Source organism: Lissotriton helveticus, chromosome 11 (genome assembly GCF_964261635.1).
Source record: "Lissotriton helveticus chromosome 11, aLisHel1.1, whole genome shotgun sequence".
Taxonomy (NCBI): Eukaryota; Metazoa; Chordata; class Amphibia; order Caudata; family Salamandridae; genus Lissotriton; species Lissotriton helveticus.
Genome location: NC_136072.1, coordinates 73467708 through 73494363, shown reverse-complemented (window position 1 = coordinate 73494363; position 26656 = coordinate 73467708). Strand labels below are relative to the sequence as shown.

The 26656-nt window shown below is 43.5% G+C and overlaps 1 protein-coding gene across 1 annotated transcript in view; it reads left to right on the top strand.

Annotated features, from left to right (window-relative positions):
• Positions 1-15472: 15472 nt before the first annotated feature.
• The window catches only part of LOC144791152 (dehydrogenase/reductase SDR family member 4-like), a 200375-nt gene continuing 189191 nt past the window's right edge, over positions 15473-26656 (top strand). Inside the window, exon 1 of the mRNA XM_078665807.1 lies at positions 15473-15536. The gene's annotated coding sequence lies outside the window, so the exon portion shown is untranslated. The remainder of the gene's footprint in view (positions 15537-26656) is intronic.

Here is a 26656-nt window from a genome sequence, read left to right as displayed (position 1 = left end):
AGGTAGTAGCTCTGCAGGGACTCTGACAGGACTCATCACAGGGCCATTGAAGAGGACTGATGAGCGCCGAGTTTATCATAATCTGGTGACGACGATCTCCCAGTTGACCTGATCTCCACCTCAAAAAGCATGGAGTTGTCATGTCTCTTTGGTGACAGTGCCAAACAGTTGTAAGTGTGCATCCATTGCACATCACCACTTTAGGCCCACCAAACCCCTGGATTTGCTTGGACATGTAACAATGCCTTTCCTAGTCCTGGGTGGGTATTGATCCTAGACTTTCGTCATGCCGATTGTAGTAGAAGGAAGATCCAGTGTAAGAGTTTTGACAACCTGATTATGTATTAATTACCCCATAGAGGGAGCAGGAGGAGGTAGTTCTTTCAATCATCTCAGTTTTCCTAGTGCCTTTGGACTCACTCTACGGAAGCTCCATGTAGCAAAGGTGAGGAAGCCTGAGTGGCTTAGTATGGTTCAAAGCGAAGGTTTTGGAGTGTGGTACAAAGCGAAGGTTGTGTACACTTGCCTATTATAAGAAGAAAGCAAACACAAGGAGATGATGGACGGAGCACTGATACTTTTCAGAGACTCATCCCCAGTCACAGATCTGGGTTGAATCCACCATATTTTCTTAGCTCACTTTGCTACCCCAGTTCAGACACAGCTATATGCAAATCAGTCTTGACCCTGTGCCTCATGGGAACAGTCCAGCCTGAACTGCCAAGCCGAGTCATCCCTGGATTGGATACAAGCATCCTGGGACCTGATTTTTGGGGTGATAACCCTTATCAGCCAGGCTAGCTCGGCTCCAGTGGCAAAGTGAGCAAGGGACCCACGTCTGGGCATACCCTGCCAACTTAGGGTGAACAAAGCAAACCCAAAGAGATGATGGATGGAGCCCTGAATCTTTTCAGACACTCACCCGCAGTCACAGATCTGGGTTGAATCCCTCATCCTTCTTCAGCTCACTTTGACACCCCAGTTCAGACACAGCTATATGTAAATCAGTCTTGACCCTGTGCCTCATAGGAACAGTCCAGACCGAGCTGCCAAGCCGAGTCATCCCTGGACTGGAAACAAGCATCCTAGGGCAGGTTTCGGTGTAACATCCCTCATCAGCCAGGCTAGTGTGGCTCCAGTGGCAAAGTGAGCAAGGGACCCACATCTGGGCATACCCTGCCAACTTAGGGCGAACAAAGCAAACACAAGCAGATGATGGACGGAGTGTTGAACATTGCAAGCACTCACTCCCAGTCACAGATCTGGGTTGAATCCATCATCTCTTTGTGGTAGCTCTATTATAAAAAGAGTTAATTCAGCCCCAGAATGAATGTGTTTCCCTTTATGGATATTTCTGCTTTATGTGCCCACAAAATGATTTCCAGAAGGTCTTGTTAAGCAGCATCCTCCTGAAAGATGTCCTTCTGTATCCTCATGAAAGAGCAACAATGCAATTCATGTATTTCTCCAAATAAACCGAGTTTGGCACACTTAAGTGATGTCTGTGGTCGCTTGGCCGATGGTTTTTGCTGATCTGCTCAAATCTAGATTAAGGCGCTAGAAGATATGATTTCACACTGGAGACATCTACTCATAGTGCATCGTAGGCTGCAACTACAAACACCAGACATGGAAAGCCCACTTTGGTTACAAACCAAAAGTTGTGCCACTTCAATCTGACCTATTGGACATAAGATAACTCCATACGACATGGACTTCATTTTACTCATGGCTCTGTGTGGCTTCAACAAATGAGCATTGCGGTTGTTAATTGAATGTTAGGATGAATAATAAATGAAACAAATTATTCAGCATTACATCTTTGATTAAGCTCTTGAACCAATTTCAGATACCTTTAAAATTCATGCCACATGTCCTCCAGTTCTGGAAACTCGGTTAAACTAGATAATGGAATGTACTTTTGCGATAAAACTGGGATTAGGCAACTATCAGGTAGATTCATTAACACAAATTGTGATCGCAATAGTTGCGAAACAGCTATAGCGATTGCAATTCCATGAACCGCAATTCATGAACAGAAAAGTAAACAAATTGCGAATTTGCTAAATATATTTTGCGAATTCGCAAATAAAATCGCAGAATCAAGGTGGAATACACTTTGCAATTCTGAAATAGCGATTCCCCAATGATTCTGCGATTTCATTAGCGAAATCGCAAAATAATCGCAAACCCAATGCATGAAAAATCGCAATTAGCGAAAAAGCTACAAATCGCTATTTGCGAGGCGCAATTTAAGGAGAACTCAAACCAGGTGGTAACCATAAAGAAAAAAAAAATGAAGAAACAAATTAAATTCTAACTAGCTACAGGTGCGGGGCTGAGCAAACACACTTAAGGAGACACAGCAGGAGCATGAGGACATTCACAATGCCAGGACTCTACATGGTGGTAAGGCGGCGAAGGCTCCAGGCTGCAGCAAGGAACAGACTCAGGATCCAGGAGCGAATTTTCCGCCAGCGGACGACACTCCTGGGCCAGACTGAGTAGGGAATCTACTCAAAGTACAGACTGAATGGGGCAATGATTACCAAGCTCATCCGGGACCTTGACCCCCTGATGCAGCACCCAACATGTAGGACCAATGCCGTCCCCACCCATGTCCAGGTCTTGTGCTGCCTGCACCTCCTGGCCTCCGGAAGCTTCCAGGGGATAGTTGCAGTTGCAGGGGGATCTCCCAGAGCACACAGTCCTGCTGCCTAAGGAGTTTCCTGGAAGCCATGCTGACCCGGCTACACCATTACATAACATTCCCAACCACCCAACAGGACTTGAATCAAACCAAGCTACAATTTTACAACGTTGCTCAATTCCCCTATGTAATTAGATGCATTGACTGTACCCACATCCACATCTGCCCACCCGCTGAGACAGAATACATGTACCGGAACCGCAAATCCTACCACTCACTGAACATCCAGGTGGTCTGCAACGCAAAGACAATCATCACCGACATAGTGGCACAATACCCGGGGAGCACGCATGATTCCTTCATATTCTGGCACAGCGGCATGCACACACGCCTTGCCAGGGACAACTTTGGCGAAGGACACCTTCTAGATAAGTACACATCCCAACAAACAGTACATCTAAACCATGTAGCTGCGCATAACAGGCACTCACCCTCTGCTCCTTTCATTCAGGTGACAGCGCCTACGGCCTCCGTGAGTACCTCCTCACCCCATACCTCAACCCTGCCACACCACAGCAACGGCGTTACAATGCTGCACACATTCGCACTAGAAATTGCATTGAGCGGACATTTGGGCTTTTGAAGAGCCGATTCCGCATGCTGCACAAGACTGGTGGGGCCATCAAATACCAGCCTGAGGTCTGCTGCCGCATCGTGGCCGTGTGTGCAATACTCCACAATATTGCTACCAAGTGGAGGATACCTGTGGAGATCTCTGGCAGTGAGTCAGGAGGGGACAACCGCCCACCTGCACATGTGCATCATGCACGCGGGGAGAACCCTGCAGAAGGACACAGGCGCCGCAACCAAATCACAATGAACTGTTTCTAGTGCACCCATTCCCCTCACACAACACTACACTCATGCATGACGAATGTAATAATGACATGAGTCGGATTTACTTGTGACTATAAATTCTTATTGTTATTTTCACAATAATGTGTATTTCAATTTTTTACAAAGTAAATGAGAACTGTATTCCCTCATACAGCCCCATGATAGAGAAGAGGGCATGCTTGTCTAATCAGCATGGCCCTGCTGGTAGACTTCATTGAGTCACTGGCGCCTCCGGCCGGACGCACCCAGTCACCTCTCCTCGTCCTCCACGATACTATTGGCCCGTGATGCTGCAGTGGGCCTGGTGCTGCGGCGACGTGCGGTTACCAGCGGCAAGGACAGGCTGCTGTGACTCGAAGTGCCCTCACTGGCATCTTCCCCCCACTTGCTTGGCCATGGCCAGACACCTGCAGACTCTGCACAGCTATGGTGACTTGTTCAAGGGCCCTGGCGACGTCCTGGCAGCATTGCACCATCTGTATCTGCATCGCAAGAGAGCGGCGCGAAAGTTGGGAGGTGGCATTTCCTATGAGATGGTTGGATCTCGTGTATGCTGACAGGCGGGTCAGCAGCAGGCGGTGGCGGCGGCGGCGGGTGATATCCTGCTGGGACACCTGGATCTGGCTGTTGTCCCGGACAGCTGCGGTCATGACCTGCATGCATTCTGTGAGCTGGCTCACGTTACGCGCTGTCTTATTCAGCTGCAGGTGGATGGCTGCCAAGTGCCGTGCCTGCTTCTGATGGACAGCAAGCATCCGGCGTTCTATGGCCAACCCTGGATGTCGGACATGTACCCCCTGCCAGCGTGTGTTGGGATGTCACGCTGCTGCCTCATCAGTCCGCTGGACTGAGATCACACAGTGGTTGTGCGCCGTGTCTGCCTCCTGGGTGGTGGTTGTGTGGCCTGTCCCACTGCCATGGGTGTCACATGGGGTGGTTGCTGGGCTCCTGTGGCTGCAGGGGTGGCCCTGTCCACATGGGGAGGTGGTGGTACTGCTGCTGGCTGTGATGTTCCGGGTCATGGTGCAAGATGGCCCTCTCCCTCGGTGTCCTCAGGGTTCTCCTCTATGTGGAGGGCCTCGCTGTCTGTGCTTGGTTGTTCAGACGCACCAGTGATGTAAATGGGTGCATGATTAATGATATGTATCTTGCACATGGGATGTTGCTACATGCATGCAGGCTTGCATTCCCTGACTGGCTTTGGAATGACTTTCATTTCACAGGTCTGGCTGTGTGTGGCTATCCGGGAATTGTGGTAACACTACAGGTCCCACAATGCAATAGGGCATTTCAGGTGTGCATGGCCTGCATTACTGGGATTATCAAATGGCTAGCTCTGGAGTCATGGGCATTGTTAGGGGACGGGGTCGCAGTCGCATGGCACTTACCTTGGGATTGTTGGGTGGGTCGGGAGGAGTCCAGCCGGGTGACCCCCACGCAGGCTTCAGGATTGAGGGTGTCCTCCACCAGGTCTCCCAGTAGAGTGTTGGGTGCAACTGTGGGGTCTCCTCCTCCGGTGGCAAGTCGCTCCCCCAGCCTCTCAGCGATGCGTTCTTTGGCATGCCCTCTGAGGTCGTACCACCTCTTTTTGAGATCATTGATGGAGCGCTGGGTCACTCCAACTGAGTTCACCTTTGCGCGGATGCGCAGCCAAATGCGCCACTTGTCGGCCTCAGGCACCCTCTGGGCCTCCTTTCCAAACAGCCTGTCATGGTCCTTTGAGACTCCCTCAATGAGGTACTCCAATTCCTGCTCAGATAATTAAATTGTTCTCTTTCTGCCTGGTGCACTGCTCCCTGCTGCTTCCTGGGACATTTTCAGTTGTTCTTTGTGTCCTGGTGTGGTGCTGCAGGAAGTCTTTGGTGGAGCCCTGGCCTGTGCTTCTTCCACTCTCAGGCTCTGTGTTCTGAATGAGGGTGGGAACTGCCTATTTCTTGGTTGTGATGTCATCATTGTGCCCGACTTCTCGTTTTTGCGATCTCGCAATTCGCGAGATCTCAATTCGCGATTTCGGTATTTGCGAGTTCGCAATTTCTACATGGAAAACGCACGATTATGCGATTTTTATGCGATTTTGCGAAAATCGCAATCGGCAATTGCGGCCGCTTGCGATTCGCTTTTTTTAATCGCTTTTCTTGATGCATCCAATTCTGGAATTGTAAATTGCGATTCGGTATTTTTCGCAATTTATAATTCGCAGAATATGGGATTGATGCATCTGGGTGTATGTATCCAACAAGAACAGGCACTTAGAAGTATAACCAAATCAAAGTAGTACATTTACTTAGCATTTTTTAATTCTGATATTAAGATAAAATGGCTGCATAATGTTCTTTATCTGGAATTTGCCTCGTCTCTGTAGAGTCTTATTTTAGAGGTATGAGTTAGTCTACCAACATCTGCAACTAATCTAATCCCAATTACCTCCAACCAGCACATTCACCCACACAGGTTTTAGGAACTTGTGAACACCGAACCGATGATGTGAGAGCTGCCATGTTAGCTGGGACACTTTCAGATTGGGAAAACAAGCTGGTGGAACACCACCAGTATGCCAAGCGCACTGCAAACTTTAAAGTATAAAAGATACGAACCACAGATATACAAATTACAAGAAAACAAGAATCAATCAACTTGTCATAATCTTTTTTCAACCGTTTTTTTGTGTCAAAAGCAATATATCATAAAACACATCGTACACAATTAGTGTTCATGATTACACACTGCGTGTGTGAAAAAAATACATAATGTTGCTATTAATAAAAATAATAAACTGGTCTGTAGGAACAAACTTGTTCAACAATCACAAATAATTGAATTACTGCATAATTATACTTCAATTCAAGTCATGCCCAATACATTTCGGGATGCAATCCCTTCTTCTGGGGCACTGTGGAAACAAAACAGTAAACCACTTATGACACAAAACATACTAGACATTATGTAACCTAATTGATTAAGATCTTGAAAAGGAAAAGAAAATTATTAAACAGTGTAAAACACGTCCAAGTTTGTGTAACAATAAAACCAAGGGACATAGATGTCAGGAATGTGCAAACCTGGTATAACTACCACAATCAATTGCTGTAAGAAAAAAGACCACCACCATTGTGCAAAGGACTACAAACCAAGAATGTCTGGCAAGCAAATGAAGTATGAAATGAGAATCGAATGAAGAGATTAGCAAAGGCGAAAAAAAGGAAGAAGACAAAACGAAAAAACGAAAAAACGGACGGCCACTTACGTGTGATCTGAAATCTGGTGCAGAATGTTGAAAAAGAGATTCACAACTGCTGGCCATGATGAGTAGAAAAAACAAAACCTAATGTGTGATACTGAATGAAAACGGAGTAGACTAATGCAATATAATGGATACTACACAATGAAAAGCAACTAGTGAAGCAGTTTTACACGTTGAAAAACATGAAAAAGAAAACCAATGCTCAAAATCCTGCCGCGTATGACGCTGGTCAAGATAATCATGAGAATGGTGTGAGAATTACCTCTTATTGAAAATGAATCCGGTTCAAAATATGGAGCCTGCGAAATGCGACAACCTAATCACGAAGGAGTTCAGAGTGACTGAGATCCCGAGCCTGGATGCCCATATTAAACATAAAGATGGGACTGAATGCAGCCGCCATCTTGTAGTGTCAAAACTGCAAGAGACAAAATGTGATGAAAGTGCTGAATGCTGGTGGGATGCGAGTAACCGAATGAATGAAAAAGAGTGTGGTGAAAATGTAAAAACGAACTGAAAGACTGATGCCAATAAAAAACACAAAATGAACGCTCTGGGACCCAAACCAAAAGTGAAAAACGCAAACCGAATTGGAGCTGCATAAACGTGAGGAGAAAAAGGAAAAAAGGAAAATTAGTGTCGCTGAAGCGAAAAGAAACTGTTAATAAAGTTGAAAATAGGTGTGACAAAGAAAGAAAAAATTCTAGAAAAAAGTGTGTCACATGCCAAAAAAGTGTGTACTGCAATTGAAAAGAAGTAGGAACACTCACAATCTGGTGTAATAAAGAATGCAATGAGTGGTTGCTTGCATACATCTTATGCACAATCTGCAGGAACATTCAAATAAAACACAGATGTTCAATCCTGTCATTAAGCCCCTTGGGTACAAGGGTCTGTAAAAACTTAATCCACCAAGCTTCCCTCTGTGCGAGGTGTCTGTCAGAATCTCTACCCAATTCGTGCAGTAGCACTTCTAATATAGTGAATTGCAATTGGGCGATTGTATGGTGATGTTCTAACCAATGTGCTGAAAAATGTGATTTTACATTTTTAGTGCGGAAGGTGCTTTTGTGTTCTGTCATCCTAATCTTGACTTTACGTGACGTTTTGCCTACATATAAGAGACAGCAAGGACATTTGATGGTGTAGATGACATTTGATGTGTTGCAGTCTCCGTTATGTCTAAGGAAGATAGTTTTGCCAGTGTATGGATGATGCATGGAATTACCAACTATTACGTTGTTGCAATGGACACAGTTTTGGCATTTGCGCATGCCCCGGAATTGTTGCGTTGTTCGATGGGTAGAGGATAATATGTCTTTGAGGTTGTTACTCCTGGTGTATGCGAATAATGGTGCCACGTTGAACAAGCCATTGAAATCAGGATCATGTTGGAGAACATCCAGGGCCGGACTGGGAACCAAAACCGGCCCTGGCAAAGTGCTCGGCCGGCCCCCCCTCGGGGGGCCGAGCGCTTTGCCAGGGCCGCTTTTCGGCCGATTTTGTTACAGGGCCGATTTTGCAGCTATGCTGCAAAAACGGCTCTGTAACAAAAACGGCCCCCAGGGCCCAAAACCGGCCCCCACCCTTGCGGCCGACCGGGGGATTGCCCGGTGCACACAACGGCCAGTCCGGGCCTGAGAACATCCCATCTTGATCTAATGATATTTTTGATGACATTAGACCGAGTTGAATATTTAGAAACAAACGAATGCCGCTTATTTACACTTTTGATTTTGGTTTGCAACAAGGATGCACGATTCTGAGACTCAGTTTTGTTGACTGCAAGAGTCAAAATAGATGCGGGATAACCCCGCTACTGGAATCTAACATTCTGTTCTTGTAAAGTTGTGGCCAGTTTGTTGTGATCAGAGGTAATCCGTTTCATTCTAAGCATCTGCGAAAATGGAAGGTTTTGGATTAGCTGTGGCGAATGAAAGCTAGAATACAGAAGTAAGTTCTTCTTATCTGTAGGCTTAGTGTGCACTGAAGTCGTAAAGCCGTCATTTCCTTTATGTATTGAGACATCAAGATAGGCAATCTTATCATGACTGAAGCTGTGTGTGAACTTGATCCTCTCATGTTTAGAATTGAGATCCACTATTAGTTTTTCCAGAACTTCTCTAGAATTATTCCAAATAAGGAATATGTCATCAATGAATCGAGTGTAGAACACCAGGTTGGTGCTCCACTGTTCTTGTTGAAAAATGTGTTCATGTTCAAATTGCGCCATGAACGTATTGGCGTACGACGGCGCCCCAGAAAAACCCATCGAGGTTCCACTCACTTGTAAGTAGAAGTCCTCTTTCCACTGTAAGTAACTGTGCTGTAGACAAAATGTAAGTAACTCAAGGAGAAAAACTTTTTCAACACTAAGAGTGGATAATTGGAGCAAGGCCCATTCGCAGGCGTCTATTCCTTCTCTCAAGGGGATCGATGTGTACAATGATGAAATATCAATTGTACACATGAACCTAGAGGGAGAAAACTGATCTTGAATATCTTGTAATTTTTTGAGGAAGTGAGTAGTATCCTTCACATAACTGCGCCAGGATTGGGCAAATTTCTGTAAAAAATTATCTACCAAGCATCTCGCTGGTGCAAAGATGGAATCGCACCCGGAGACGATTGGTCGAAAGGGTGGGTTGCTCAAGCTCTTGTGAACTTTCGGGAGCATGTACAACTTTGGTCTCCGTGGCTGTGGTACTGTGAGAAAATTCCGTAAGGTGTTGTTAATCCATGACATTTGTTCAGCATGTTCCAAAATTAGACCCAAAGTGTCCTTAATCATTGTTGTTGGGTCTTTGTCTAATTTAATGTAGGTGGTTGTGTCCGCTAGATGATCAAGAACTTTTTGATCGTAGAAACAAGTGTCCATTATGACAAGTGCACCGCCCTTATCAGCCATTTGAAAAGTGATCCTGTCATCATTGGCCAACTTACGTAGCGTATTCAATTCATGTTTTTTTTAATTGGGTTTAATGCGTGGATGTAAGTTGAGCTTGGCGAAATCCTGCCTGACCAGGTATTCAAAAGTGTCAAGCGATTTGTGTGAAACTGGAGACATGAACTGGCTCTTAGGTTTAAAAGAAGTAAGTTCAGGATCAACATCTTAACTGGGTGACGCTGCGTCGCCGAGTGTAGGAACGACGTTAGTGAAATAATGCTTTAGTCGCAGATTGCGCATGAATTTGAAGATGGAAACCTCCAGTTCTAGCTGGTTAGTGTGGTACGTTGGAACAAATGATGTACCTTTGTTCAAAACTTGCTCTTGGGCGACTGTCAGAGAAATAGATGAAATGTTGATTACAAGGGTTTCCCCTTGCTTCTCAGTGTTCTTGCTTCCTGTTCCTTCTCTTTGGCTCCTCCTTGTTTTTTTAAATCTGGTGGTTTTCCGGATGTTGGACCCTTCTCTAAAAAAGAAGCCGACTGTGTAGATTGTGTATGTGCAGAAGACGAACCTGCTCCATTTTTGGCACTTACTAGTGAAGCTTCACTGCTGACTACAAGCGGAGGTCTTGATGGATCCAACTCATCATCAGCGACGACTGACTCTTGCGAGGATGTATTGGGTTTTTGATACGGGCGTCTACGGGCATATACCTCTGCCCAGGTATATACCTCGTTTAGTTTGTAATCTATTGTATCTCGCCTGTATTTCCTCAACTTTCTTTCTTGTATATCTTTGCCATAAATGTCAAGTTTCTTATTCAAATCTTCAAGTGTTGCTTGCCAAAATTCAGCTTCACATCTCATGGAGAGATCATCTTTAATAACATCAATTTCATCGTCTAGTTCTTTGATGGTCTTGGACAATTCTTCGATTAATAATAAAATTAAATCAAGCGAACACTTGTTAAGTACCGCCTGCCATTTCTCCATGAATACCTTGTTGAAATGAAATTTATACAGTAATGATTTGATTGGTAGTCGTAAGCCACGGGGTATTCTCTGAACTTTATGATACTGTATAAGGGTGGATGCGTGCAACCGTTGACTCAATGCACGACGTGTAATAAACTCTAATTATCTGATTTGTTGTGCGACATAACTCCCTTGGGCGTTGAATGACGGTGCATCTTTAATTAAAGAATAAATGTCTTGTACTTGTGCACTAGTGTAGGTGCGTGTATCAGCCCTATTTTCAGTCAAATTTGATATGCTGTCAAAAGACATGTTGCTAATGTAAGTCGGGTGCTGCTCACCCAAAGGGGCAAATGAATACTGAAAGAATGGGTAGGTGTGTGCACTCCCTATAATCTAATGTTCATCAAATGTACCAATGTATTCAACTGATGCGTGCTGCCTGGCGGAATGGTTGCCAACCATGGAAACAAGGAAAACAAGCTGGTGGAACACCACCAGTATGCCAAGCGCACTGCAAACTTTAAAGTATAAAAGATACGAACCACAGATATACAAATTACAAGAAAACAAGAATCAATCAACTTGTCATAATCCTTTTTCAACCGTTAATTAGTGTCAAAAGCAATATATCATAAAACACATCGTACACAATTAGTGTTCATGATTACACACTGCGTGTGTGAAAAAAATACATAATGTTGCTATTAATAAAAATATTAAACTGGTCTGTTCCTTTTCAAGATCTTAATCAATTAGATTACATAATGTCTAGTATGTTTTGTGTCATAAGTGGTTTACTGTTTTGTTTCCACAGTTCCCCTGAAGAAGGGTTGCATCCCGAAATGCATTGGGCATGACTTGAATTTAAGTATAATTATGCAGTAATTCAATTATTTGTGATTGTTGAACAAGTTTGTTCCTACATACCAGTTTATTATTTTTATTAATAGCAACATTATGTATTTTTTTCAAACACGCAGTGTGTAATCATGAACACTAATTGTGTACGATGTGTTTTATGATATGTAGTTTTTGACACTAAAAAACGGTTGAAAATAGATTATGACAAGTTGATTGATTCTTGTTTTCTTGTAATTTGTATATCTGTGGTTCGTATCTTTTATACTCTAAAGTTTGCAGTGCGCTTGGCATAATGGTGGTGTTCCACCAGCTTGTTTTCCTTGTTTCCGTGGTTGGCAACCATTCCACCAGGCAGCACGCATCAGTTGAGTACATTGGTACATTTGATGAACATTAGATTATAGGGAGTGCACACACCTACCCATTCTTACACTTTCAGATTGGCCATGCAAGATGGCCATTTCTAAGGTACTTGCATGCTGTTGCCCTCACCTTTATCTACATCTTCCAATCCATGGACACCAGCATCGTCCTAAAGGATCCAGAGTTTCCCTCCAATCCAACGCAGTCACCATCTGAAACAAGCAATCTTGGTTGCAACTTGGCCATCTTAGTTGGATGCTTTCAATGATTTATGCTTTGATTTGTGTCTGACTTTCCTGCAAATAGAAAGATGAAGTCTTAGCTGAATGCTGTGAACTTCTATTCTGTGCTCTGGAGCTCTGGTCTTTGTCAAGGTCCACGCGTGGGTTTGATTGACTGTTGTAGGAGTCTGGTGGTCTCCAAGCAGAGTGGATGCGTCTACCCCAGTGGCAGTGATTACACTATGATATTTTGCTGTAACTAGTGCTCCCCATGATACACCTTGCCCCACCACTTTCTGAGTTTGTGGCGGTGACCTGGCCATTACACCGTTGACTCCATGTGCAAGGTCTTCAATTTATTCGGCATTTCCTTCCTGCATCGTTTTGGAAACCGGCCAACCATTTATTTAGCATTAAGCTTTAGATTTTCTTGGAAAGAAATGTAAGCTCCTCAGACAAGTTGAATCATTCTGCATTCAGTAATACGGGCAGGAGCGGGTTTACAGGTATGTGTGCCAAACCGGTTAGTGATGCTTAATCCGTGCCTTGATGGGCCAAAAAGTAATATCAACGCCTGTTTAGTCTTCATGGGTGTTGGCACTGTCGTTTAATGCCCACTGATTTAGAATTCAGGCCTAATCATGTGTGTCAATTTTCAGCAGAGAATGTTTTCTGCACACTTCCACAGTGTGCCAATCCTCCTCATAATGGCCATCTTCAACGGGAGTGGCCTTCAACAGAGTTCACGCCCTCTGCTCATTTTAAAATTATACCTTCGAGGTGTGGAAGTTTGCTAAAATTCACCTTTACAAGATACCTATTTTTTGAAGCCTACATAAAGTTCACAATCCTTGTGAAATTTAAAAAATATAAGTTTAAAACAAAGTTTTAAAACATATGCTCCAGCAGGAAAACAAACATGGCAAAAAAACACAATTGGAGAGAGGATTTCCCGCCAAACAAAAATTTAACAGGTAAATTCTTCCTCAAAAACAGGTTTTTCCTACTAGAAACTTTTCCTTCATGCAAAGCTTGTTCAAGTGCACAACCTTTACAACATTTCAAATAACTTAAAAATGTATGTACTGTGTGCAAAAGCGCTGGTGTAACTAAAACTGTGCTTACCGTGGCCAGTTCTAACCATAATGTCCCTCCAGAGCCCTTAAGTGAGGTACAGCCATCCTGAGCAGCTAACGAAGAAACTCGGTAGCAGGTTATGGCCTCTGAAAATGACACCTCTCCATGTTGACTAGTTTTTAGGTCGAGCATTCGAGACCTCTTGTATATACTTTAGTATATACTATATGTGTATGTACTTTGTGGGCTTCGGAGATCAGCCCTAGGACTTGTCTGCTTCCGCTTAGGGACTTTTTTTTCTGTTCAACTGCCTCTATTTAAGTGTCTTGATAGAAAACCACCAGCAGAGGTCAGTAAAATACCAGAATTGATTTCTGCTGAGAGACTTTCTTTTTTGAATTTTTCTGGCAACTGCCTCTAGTTAACTTTCTTGACAGAAAACGACCATCATAGGTCAGTAAAATATCAGAATCACTTTAGCATTATTTAGATTCCAGTCCATAGAAATTGTCTTCCACAAGCACCCGTAGACAATATTATTTTTTTTAAATCTTGTATTTTCAGTGATATGACCACTGAAGGCCGTGATTTTATATTAAAAACTGAGCTTTGGAATATACCATTTCCAGCTGAAAGGCAATATTTCTCTCTATATGGTCTCCTACCTGGCGTGTCACGCAGTTTGGTGCTTACTTTCCACCATGTTAAAAAACAGTAGATATTTCAGCACCCAGGATAATGTGCTGCATAGCTAAATACATATAAGGTCCCAAAGGCGAGACCGATTGCTTTGCAAATGCTTGTTATGCTTATCTTTCATGTCTTTTCAATGTCAAACGCCCTAATTAATTTGGTGCAGGACACTTGTTTATTTTTGATCCCGGGTAAGTATTTAACTTACTATGGCATTGACTATGTCACATTTTAGTTTTCTGTATATATCACTTTGATGTTTGTTTTGTGTTATTAATTTAAAAAAAAAATCACTATCACTTCTGAGTGGAAGCCTTCTGCTTGGCCTGCTAGCAAAAAGTCACCAAAAAATATTTGTAAAGATCCATTGTCTGTTCTGTTAATGCTTGGCCTTGCAGGAAATTTGCTCTGGAGCACATGAATGCCTTGCTCTACCCTAACTCCCATCTGACTGAGGGTTAACTGGCACATGCATCAACATAGGCTTTTTTTGCGATTCCTAAATAGCGATTTTTAAGGAATCGCTATTTAGGAATCGCAAAAGGCTATGCATGTAGGAATCGCTATAAAAACAACGATTCCTAAACATTCCTTAATTGCTAATTGCAAATTTCTAGTCGCAATTAAGGAATGCTGTTCCATTAATTCCTATGGGCCTAGGAATGAATTGGAGATTGCATGAGCAATTTGTGAGTACCAGTAGGTAATCGCAAACTGCTCATACAATTTCAAGGGTGCAAGGGATTCAAAATGACACCCTGTTGCACCCCTGAAATTGATCTCTGGAGATATGTTGCACACACACATGCCCTAAGGGCATATGTGTTCGCAACGTGAAACTTTTAAAAATGCAGAAAAGTGCATTTTTCAAAGTTTTTGCAAATTACCATGTAGTTCAACTTCATGGTAATTTGCTACTCCTTTTAGCAAAATCGCTAATTCTTTAACTTTCCCGCATTGCATTTAAGGAATCTCAATTTGGGATTCCTTAAATGCAATCGCAATTCAAGGAATCGCAATTTAGAGATTCCTTAAATTGCGATTTTTGCATTTGGGATGATGCGTCCCAAATTAAAAAATACCAGTGGCTAAGGGGCGGATTCTGAGAATATGCCCGTTTGCGACCGGTTTTTGGTATATATATTTTAGATCGCCCAAACTTCGACAGTTACTAAGGGGAAGAACAGGTCTGTGTCATAGGCCAGGCTAAACGAGAAGCAAGTATTCTGTGCATTGCAGCAGCAGTGTGCATGACACCACCATGCTTGAGAATGCAGGACGGGGTAAAGGACCCTCTAGAAAATATGAAAGGCGCCCTCAAGTGGCCCGTGAGCCCCTTTGCGTGCGCCGAAACGCGCAAGCTGCACCCTCATGCAGCTGCACAGAATCTACTGAGCGCGTCATAACTTCCTCACCTTCTGCCCGGTGAGATAAGTTGTGCCTGGTGCAGGCTGCGCCCTGCGTCTACAGCCGGAGAGCGCTGCCCCTCGCACCCGCCCACACGGGACGTGTCTGCATGTTTTCAAGTCTCTAGCCGGGAGAGTTGTGAGTTCTCCAGAGTGTGGGCAGGGCTAGAGGGCGCGGCGACGTAATAAAACGCACCTTTCCAATAACCTGTTTCAATCAAAGCCATCTCCACTCCACCGCAGCGCGCGCCGACTCACAGGTGAGAAAAGATGGGCAACTGATGCGCCACTATCCCTTTCTTTTATCTTTTCGAGGTGCCATGAAGCCTATCTTTCGATACTTTAGAAAAGAGGGTGACTTATTTTTTGTTCCAGCAGAAGAATCGAGTTTCAATCATTACAACAGGTTTCTTGGCCCGTTTCACGTGCGAAGGGAAAGGGAACGTCCCGTTCTCTGCGCTGCGCGCGCGCACCGCCTTATTTATGAAGGCCTTGCGCCGCCGGTGCGTCACTTTTTCCCATTTAAAAAGTGGCGCATCGGCGGCGCAAGGCCTTCATAAATAAGGCTGGGTCTTTATATTTCTTTTCCTTCTTCAGCGCGTAGGTGAACCCTAAAACTATCCGTGTCAGTGCAGGGGCTGCAGAGAGCAGAGCTCGGGGTCAGAGGGCAGTACATTAGCTTGTGGTAAACACTCCAGGATACCAGAAATGCTTAGAAAGTAGTTTAACTGTACAAATGAGCTCAGGACCTGGCAGTGTCTGTCAGAACAGCTGCAGCTGAACCCCCAGAACTGCAGACACCACCAGGGGCAGATTGATGCCAAAAATTGGACCAAAGTGGCCCATATTTGAGGAGCGAGTCCTTTCACAAAACATTACTTGGCTAGTATGAGGAGGTTACATTTAGGGAAACGTGTGGTACATTAAGGCATGTTAAAGCTCGTAGAATCAGTATCCTTGGCGAAGAATGAAAATACTGTAGCTGAAGCTGGCCCCAAGTCCTAAAAAAAGAAGTGGGGGGACACTGTCACCAGAAGTGACGTCACGACAGGAAGTGACGTCACGAAAGGTGGCTTGCACCATCAGACTCATTGCCTCCCCTCGCTCACCCCTTAGATGCGATTGTATCAGAGAAGCCAGCGCGTGAGCAGAGTTCTGAATGGGCTCCGATCTCGCCCCAGAGAGGCCAAAGAGTGAATGTGTGGCTCCATTTGCTCCAGTTATCGAGCTCCCGGTAAAATAAGTGGGGGGACGCCCTCCACCCGCGAGGTACCCCGACTCGAGCCCTGAGCTGAAGGAAGGTGCCCCTTCCTTCTTTTCCATTTCTCCTTGTTGCACCTCGCTCCGCCTCCCCTGGAGTCCAATATTTTAATTAATATTTTGAGTTACCATTTCACTGTTACGAAGTACTTCATTTCATGATAACTGGACCAAAATAACCTTGTATTGTAAAAAATATATTTACCCCTTAATGTAGTCCTGGATCGCTGTTTCTGGGTTGTAGAGACTTTTACGAGCCACTCTGCTTTTGAGTTTGTCGTTTATGATATCCTCTGAACCCCTCAATGGCAGTGAAGATTCCTACACATGGTTACTCACTCTGTACTCTCTAGACACAGGCTAAATGTTTTTGAAGACTTCCATTTAAAACCAAGCAACCAACATTACAGATTAGTATTTGTCCAATCGATGACCCCCAACATCCTGTCAATGCTATGCATTCATCAACATTCACTGTTTTATTAAAGTATTATAAATAAGGCTCCCTGTTTTCCGTTTTTACTGATTTTTACAGATGAATACAGACAGGAAACATTCATTTTCTTGTTTGTGTTTATTTTTAAATGTGGATAAAAATGGAAACTGGGTTGCTTTTTGAATATTTCTAAATACTGCCTGCCATGACTGCAAGGCCAATAGAAGTGTGGATTGAGAGATAAGGGGGTCAAAAAAAAGGAATTTTAGTAAAGAGGCTTTAACAGCAGTAGATATGCACAAGGTTGATACTGAAATGTGCATAGTTTCATATAAGTGCCCAGATTTATCTTCTGCGGGTGTTCACAGCACTGAAACCTGGCAGATATTCAAGCATGAGTGCATATTTAATGGTGGAAATATACAGATTTCAGCTTAATTTTTCCACAAAACCCAAAATAAATATGGATAAATACAGATAAAATTAGCAAAAAATAAATATGGATAAATAGAGACGGAAATGGCATAAAAATAAATACCATAAAACCGAGCGCTAATTAAAAACAATAAGTGTGTTTAACCAAATGCGGTGGAACACATTGGTGGTGCATGTTTTGAGGAAGCTGTTAAGAACTGGCTGCCTCTTGTGTACCTGCTAAAATGATTGGTAGTCTTAGGACAAGTGGAATGCCGAGAATGCTCTGATATCTGCTCGGATTAGAATAAATCTCTTGCAATGTCAAACCCTGAGGAACCTCTAATGTTCAACTTACAGTGGACTGGTAGGAGCGGCTAGTCAGTGAGAATGTTGAGGGTGATGCGCTTGACCTTAAAATAAGCTGGTAGTCTCAAACATTCTTTTAAATTCTGTGCAATTTAACCATGTGCACCCTGTTGTACAGTTTATTATATATATATATTCATAAAGTTGTATATAGCGACAACAATATATATATATATATATATATAAATATATATATATATATATATATATAACATAGCCAAGCCGCCTAACCCGCCCCTATTGTTTTTTTCTTTTATTTATTTAGTTTAGTACAGTTGGCACATAGAGATGTGTATAGCACATGTCACTTTCTTATCCTGTTTTAGCATATAGTAACAAACAGAGAACAGGTAATGCAAATTAAAACAGGGTATGTTGATGCAGCTATACAAATGAAATCATTTTATTCATAAGAAACATTTGTTCTAGTACATATTTTTATGAGTGTGTTTAGGTATTCAAACCAGGACCAAAACAAGCAAGACAATATTATTTATTCAAGTATTTATTGTAATGGTAGGGTATATTTATATATTTTATATATGGCTTGCTGTTCAAAAATGCATGTATGCATGTATTAATGAGGACTATGCAGTGTTTATCTTTTATGTACAATAGCAAAACAAATTACATTAGCAAATGGTTGACAAATGTTGCTAACAGCTGTTTAGTGGGTGCCATTGATGAATTGCAACACCTCTTTTATTTCCATGTATTTTTCTGTTTGTTTAAATGCATGGGTCACTTTAGGAAAAAGTCACATTGTATAAAAATGAAAAAAAAACGTATTTAAAAACTGTCAAAGCTAATAGCCTGTCATGTGATCAAGTCCCCGGTGAGGGACGAAACGCATCATGGCTGCTTCATCCATTTGGGAGTTTTAATAAATATTGCAGTTTGACGAACTTCGGTGGTCCACGCTCGTTCTTTGTGCCCTGGAAACTGGCAGATCGAGATGGAGTTTGATTGGAAATATATATATATATACATCTTAAGATCGGACCCAATCATTGGAAATGATCTTCCAAAGGTGCCACTCATTACTTTCAGGAGAGCGAGATCTCTACGAAGAGCCTGGTTCAGAGCCACTGTGAGAAAGATGATAAAATGTCGCCATTTGGGAATTTGGCGGGATTTTACCCATGTCTGAAGTGCAAGGCTTGCAAAAATAGTAAAAAGGTGTTGGAATACAATGTACCAGGTATGACAGAACCAAAGAAAACCAAGAGTCTAATGAATTGTAACACAAGCCACACGGTCAGGGCCGTTTCTACCATTAGGTAGGACTAGGCACTCGCCTAGGGTGGCAAAATGGGGAGGGCGGCAAAAAGCAAGAGTTTGTGCTGACCCTATCCAACATTTCACAAGGCTGTACAGTGTCTGTCAATAAGGTTTTTATGTATATAAACAAACTGAGATGCCTTTCGAACCGTTGAAAACGAATATATCTAAAGGACAAACCTTATTTAGCCATAGGCAAAAAATGAAGTTTTCTCTTTTATATGTAAAGAATAAGAACTGTACTAAAAGTTACTGATTTTCCGAGTATTTTGGTTATGTGCATATACTTGGTGCTGTTTTGTTGTGTACAATGGCAAGTTTTGTCATGATTTACGAACATTGTGTACAGCGCTTACAGGTGGCGAGGTTTCGTATTCCAAGATACGCCCTTTCTTTCAGAGCATGTAGGTCCATCTGTCGCACCTGGGAGTCCTATGGGCTAGTTTTCAGACTAGGTCACACCGACGTCAAGTCAAGTTCAAGTCAAGTTTGAATTTATATAGCGCACTACTCACCCAGAGGGTCTCAAGGCGCTTGAGGGAGGGGGGGAGCTTTACTTATCAAATATCCAAGTTTTAAGTTGTTTCTGAAGGAGAGGTGGTTCTGTGTGAGGCGGAGGTGGGTGGGGAGGGAATTCCAGGTCTTGGCCGCTAAGTAGGAGAAGGATCTTCCTCCCATGGTGGATCTTTGGATGTGTGGAATTGAGGCGAGGGCTTGATTGGACGATCGAAGTTGGCGGGTGGGGGTGTAGAAGGACAGGCGCGTGTTGAGGTATTCGGGTCCTAGGTCGTAGAGGGCTTTGTGTGCGTGGGTGAGGAGGCGGAAAGTTATTCTCTTGTTGACGGGGAGCCAGTGGAGGTCTCTCAGGTGACCGGAAATGTGAGCTTGGCGGGGGATGTCTAGGATGAGTCTGGCTGAGGCGTTTTGGATGCGTTGGAGTTTTTTCTGTAGTTTGTCTGTGGTTCCGGCGTTAAGGGTGTTTCCGTAGTCTAGTCTGCTTGTGACCAGTGCATGGGTGACCGTCTTTCTTGTTTCGGTGGGGATCCAACTGAAGATTTTGTTGAGCATTCGTAGGATGTTGAAGCATGATGATGAGACGGCGTTGACTTGTCTGGTCATCGAAAGGGAGGAGTCTAGGATGAAGCCCAGGTTACGTGCGTGGTCTGTTGGTATGGGTGCGGTTCCCAGGGCCGGTGGCCACCATGAATTGTCCCAGGCGGAGGGGGATGATCCTAAGATGAGGACTTCCGTTTTGTCTGAGTTAAGTTTAAGACGGCTGTTCTTCATCCACTCGGCTACTTCTTTCATCCCTTCGTGCAGGTTGGTTTTGGCGGTGTTTGGGTCTTTGGTGAGGGATAGGATCAGCTGAGTGTCGTCTGCGTAGGAGATAATGTTGAGGTTGTGTTGGTGCGCGATGGATGCGAGGGGGCTCATGTAAACGTTGAAGAGGGTGGGACTGAGTGAGGATCCTTGGGGTATGCCGCAGATGACTTCGGTGGCCTCTGACCTGAAAGGGGAGGCGGACTCTCTGGGTTCTTCCGGCGAGGAACGAGATTATCCAGTCTAATGCTTTTCCTTGTATTCCGACGTTGCTGAGGCGCTGTATGAGGGTGCTATGACAGACCGTGTCGAAGGCTGCGGAGAGGTCGAGCAGGATGAGGGCAGCAGTTTCTCCGTTGTCCAGAAGAGTTTGAATGTCGTCTGTTGCTGCGATGAGGGCGGTTTCGGTGCTGTGTTTGGCTCGGAAGCCGGACTGCGAAGGGTCGAGGGTTTTGTTGGATTCGAGGAAGGCGGCGAGTTGACTGTTGACGGCTTTCTCAATGACTTTGGCAGGGAAAGGGAGGAGCGAAATGGGGCGGTAGTTTTTAAGTTCGGTGGGGTCCGTTGTAGGTTTCTTCAATAGGGCGCTGAGTTCGGCGTGTTTCCAGCTTTCCGGGAAGGTGGCGGAGTTAAGGGAGCAGTTGATGACGTCTCGGAGATGGGGTGCGATAATGGAGTCTGCTTTGTTGAAAATGTGGTGGGGACATGGGTCGGTTGGCGATCCTGAGTGAATGGTGTTCATCAGGCGGATGGTGTCTTCAGTGGTGATTGGGTTCTAGGCGTAAAGGTTGTTGGAGGGGGGTTTGGTTCGGAGGTTGGTGGGGTGGGCTGGTCTCCAAAGCTGTTATGTATGTCGGCGATTTTGTTGTGGAAGAACGAGGCAAGAGAGTCGCAGAGGTCTTGGGATGGAGTGATGTCGTTGGTGCCGGCGGAGGGGTTGGTAAACTCTTTGACGATGTTGAATAGTTCTTTGCTGTTGTGGGCGTTGTTGTCGAGTCGATTCTTGAATGCTGATTTCTTGGTGGATCGGATCAGTTGGTGGTGTTTGCGGGTGGCGTTCTTGAAGGTGGTCAGGTTGTCAGTGGTTGGGTTTTTATGCCAGGCTTTCTCGAGGGTGCGACAGATCTTCTTGGATTTCTTAAGGGCATCATTAAACCAGGGGGCTTTTTTGTTGCCTTGTTTGATTTGATGGTTTTTCAGGGGTGCTAATTCGTCAGCGCTGTGGGTGATCCATTGTGTGAGGTTGGTGGCTGCTTGGTTTGGGTTTGATGATTTTGCAGGAGGGTTTTGGTGTAGCGAAGTGAAGAGCTGTGCGGTAGTGATTTTATTCCAGTTTCTCCGGGGAATAGGTTGTGGGTGGTTGTGGGTCGTGGTCTTTTTTTGTAGTTGAAGTGAACGCAGCTGTGTTCCGTCCAATGGAGAGCTGTGGTGTGATTAAAGGAGATGTGCTTGCTGGAGGTGAAGATTGGGTCGAGCGTGTGCCCGGCAAGGTGGGTGGGGGTGTCGACAAGTTGTTTGAGTCCGAGATTGGCGAGGTTGTCTAGAAGGGTGGTGGTGTTGCTGTCGTTGTTCTTTTCCAGGTGGAAGTTGAGGTCTCCCAGTAAGATGTAGTCCTCGGAGGGGAGGGCGTGAGGGCTGATGAAGTCAGTGATGTCATCGCTGAATTGTGTGCGGGGTCCGGGTGGTCTATAGATGAGGGTGCCTCTGAGTGTGGTCTTAGGGTTGGTGTGAATCTGGAAGTGAAGGTGTTCGGCGGTTGTGAGGTTTTCCTTCAAATTCAGGAGCAAAGACAAGTTTTACATTAACCAACAGGCTACTTTGTCTGATGCTACAGCGGGAAACATTGTAAGTAGAACAAACATGCAGAAGTGGAAGATTACGAGAGGTTAGTGCACACTAGAAATGTAATGCGTAACACATCAGAAAAATAGGCTTTTTTATCTGCTTAGAGTCTTTGGTGAGGCCCAGCCTGTAAACTATGGCATTGTGCATGCTGACTGCGTAGGAGAGATTTAGGAATTAGGTATAGGAAACAGGTTTAAGTGAAATATAAACAGAACTATGTGAGATGACAACAAGAAATACTAACCCCATAGATAAGATCTGGGGTGGTGTCATGAAGTCGTGTGTTCCCGCAGGGCACTGATGTCTTCCTGTTTTTGCGAGGCACTTTCTAAAGCGCATACAATAAACTTGGGTTGTTTTCAGGGTTAAACATGTGCTGCAGAGAGCACCACTTGATAACAGTGGGAGGTTACTGCCTGTCATTCTAGTTATGCTGCTTGCTGCACATCCTCTGAGAAATTCCGAGTTAAGTGTTTGTAATTTTTGTTGTTGTTGCAGTTTATATACCGCAAACTCGAGCGGAAGGTATCAGTGCACTTTACAGGAGCACCAGTCGCATTACAGATTTACATGAGGACACATTCATTTTTGTTCTTTTCTAGACATGGGGAAATTAAGTGATTTTCCCAGAATCACAGGATGATGGAGCCTCCCGCCAAACTCCAACCTGGTCCTCAGCTTAAAAGTCACAATAAATTCACCTAAAAACAAACACACATCTGGGCCCTGCACGAACACGCACCCACATCATAGGGCCCTGTATTTGTAGTTCAATGAATGCCCATTCAATAACATAAAGTGCATTCCAGTTATTGTGGGTGAATTTGGTACACTATATTTGGGCTGCGTCACCTGCTTATCAGCATGCATAGAACCGGAGTGATGTACCTTGGCACCCACGAGCCTCACCTGTCAATGAATTCTGAAAGCCTGGATGATAGGGGGAGAGAGTAATGGAGGTAAAAAGGGAGGGGACAGCATTTTTCTATTCTCGCCTAGGGTGGCAAAGCACCTAGAAACGGCCCTGCACACGGTGTACTGTCTGATATGTCTGTGTGGCTTGCGTTACTTTGGAAGCACTATACACCCCAGTAAGATCAGGATCTTGGAACATCTCAGGGTCATACAGAATTGGGACCCCACCTATCTGGTGGCGAGGCATTGTGAAATGTTTCATTAGAGCAACAGAGATCAGTTAAGTTTGTTATGCATGGATCAGATGTCTGCGAATGTTAGAGGAGGGAACAGGCTATTACAGCTATGTAGACTTGAATCACGGCACATAATTGACAACCAGACAAAGAGACCAGGGGGTCTTAATAGTGGTGAAGAGTTGGCCGTACACCTGTAATTTTGCTCAGAAGTATGTGTGAATCTGGTGAACATTGAACATATCTAAACTTTGGGTGCCCATCCACGGCGTAATTATCTTTTTTATCTTTTCTTTTTTGCATTATATGAATGTTGTTTTCTATTTCTGCATATAACCTTATAAAAAAAGCCCATCCAGGGCTAGAATTCAATAATTTTCATGTAAAAAGACAACAGGGAATGTGAAAATTGCCCATTTAAAAATGGTGGACTCCCTGACTAAAGGTGAACCGGGTGTCCTTTGTTTATGTTAATGAATGTTGTATATTTAAATCTGCCTTATGGCGGCGCCGGCCACTATTGACGAAGGCGGCAGCCGAAATGCGTTTAGTGGTGTATTGTTGAGCCCAATAAAGGTTTGGGTCACGTTCCTGAGAGTGCTGGTGCATTATTTTGTACTGTGGAGCTGTGGTCTCGAAGACCAGCGTGGTGTCCGTCATCCCGCAATCAGAGCACCTGGTCACGAGTGAAAGGGAGTTTGATGGTAAGTGAGCATGGTATATATATATATATATATATATATATATATATATATATATATATATATATATATATATATATATATATATATATATATATATATATATATATATATATATTGTCACACACTTCCAAATTGTTCGGATTTATAAAACAGGTGGCACTCCAAGTCAGCGTTTTCACCAGGATGGTTTATTTGGCAGACCCCCCTGCCCCCTCGACAAACGCGTTTCACCTTTTAGGCTTCGTCAGTAAAAAAAAAAAATATATATATATATACATATATATATATATATATATATATATATATATATATATATATATATATATATATCACCACACTCCTTCTCTTTTGGGAAAAGAATTCGGGCGCACTCCATTTGAAATTCCACAAATTAATTTATTCAACTCCGTTTAAGCATGAAAAAGCAGTCGATCTACGCGTTTCGACGCTGCAAGTGTCTTGCTCACGATCAGCTTCCTGCAATTTTTTCAATACATTTAAGGCATTCAATTAGGTATTACGTAATTTCCTTAGCTTAACTGCAAGTCATTGTGGGTATTGTAGTTTAAATTAAAAAGAGTCTTTGAAGGAATGAGTAATTGTTCAATTTTTCGAGAAAGTAATAACCCTTATTTTCTTTTTAGATCATTGAGTCCCATTCTTTTTATATTTCATTTTCCGTTTTTTTATTATTGTTTGATACCCTCTGGTCGGTTTAGTCCTTTCTTTCAGGTGCATAGTGGCTCAATGTTCACTTTGATTCCCACTAGTGGGATTATTCATGGTTGTTGATTTTTTGCGGTTTCTGTTCTTTCACAGTTGTTCTCTTTCCCTTATTATTTAATACCCTCCGGTGGGTTTTAAATAATAAGGGAAAGAGAACAACTGTGAAAGAACAGAAACCGCAAAAAAACAACAACCATGAATAATCCCACTAGTGGGAATCAAAGTGAACATTGAGCCACTATGCACCTGAAAGAAAGGACTAAACCGACCAGAGGGTATCAAACAATAATAAAAAAACGGAAAATGAAATATAAAAAGAATGGGACTCAATGATGTAAAAAGAAAATAAGGGTTATTATTTTCTCGAAAAATTGAACAATTACTCATTCCTTCAAAGACTCTTTTTAATTTAAACTACAATATCCACAATGACTTGCAGTTAAGCTAAGGAAATGACGTAATACCTAATTGAATGCCTTAAATGTATTGAAAAAATTGCAGGAAGCTGATCGTGAGCAAGACGCTTGCAGCGTCGAAACGCGTAGATCGACTGCTTTTTCATGCTTAAACAGAGCTAAATAAATTAATTTGTGGAATTTCAAATGGAATGCACCCGAATTCTTTTCCCAAAAGAGAAGGAGTGTGGTGATAAGTAACGGCGTGGTTCTGCCGTAGGTGTACGCACCCGCTGTGAGCGCCCGATGATCGGGGACCCGAGAACCGGCGTGTGAGGATATATATATATATTTTAAAAAAAATATATATATATATATATCCTTTCTGAAGTTGCCCAACGCTTAAGGACGCACTCCACAGCAACGTGTCCACAGGACAATTTTATTTGGAGCGAGCCAGCGCCTACATGCTCGCATTCGTTCATGCCTGACCGGTTTCGGAGCCCCCAAGCTCCTTAATCATAGGCATGCTCTGCAGTTGAACAGCTTTCTCTGTGGCTTTCACTCCAAACCAGCATGCTTTATTATTTCCTGCCCTCCAGTGGGCTTTTATCGTCAGTAATGTCTCTCAGGTGAGTGTTCTAAAACCGCCTTGCATGCTGGAACTTGTAGTTTCTTTCCGCAGCATACTTTTTCCCTTTCAGTAGGTTGAAATGGCTGAAATGGCACACCGGAGGCCATAAATACTGATCACAGCACGCAGGGAACTGTGGGAGCCTTAGAACAATTAGTGCTTTTAAATGCCTCTGATGAAAGAGCGTGAACGCTCTGAAACGCGTAAGGCCTATGGACAGAAAAGCCGAGCTGGAACCTTGCTCCTGTAAAAAATAAAGCTGTGCTTACCAGCTGGAGGAGTGCGTCTTTGTTTGCTTGGGCAACTTTGGGTGAATATATATATAGTGTAAGGGCCTATACACCGTTTAAACCCAAATCAACTTTTTGCCCCATAATGCTGAGGGACAACTGGGATCAATTTAGTGAAAAAGTTACCAAGGAGTTGAAGACATTGTATTACAAAACTATGCACTCAGCAAACAAATTCAACCATCAGAACAATGAATACCACAAACTGGTGAAGAAATTACAAGCCCAACAAAAAATCATCATTCGCCAATCAGACAAAGGGGGCAACATTGTTCTATGGCCGCATGATATGTATGTAACTGAAGCCCCAAATCAACTAAACAACAGAGACTGCTATAGGCGAAGCAACATGGTACAGGTTACTACAGCGCGCAATGAATTTTATGGTAAACTGATAGCATGGAAATCAGCTGGCCTATTATCAAAAGATGAATTTAGATTTCTGAAAAATGACTATCCGAACCTTCCTGCAGTTTACTTTATCCCCAAAGTGCATAAGAATGCTTCAGCCCCCCCGGGCAGACCAATTATATCAGCATGCGGTGGTTTACTAGA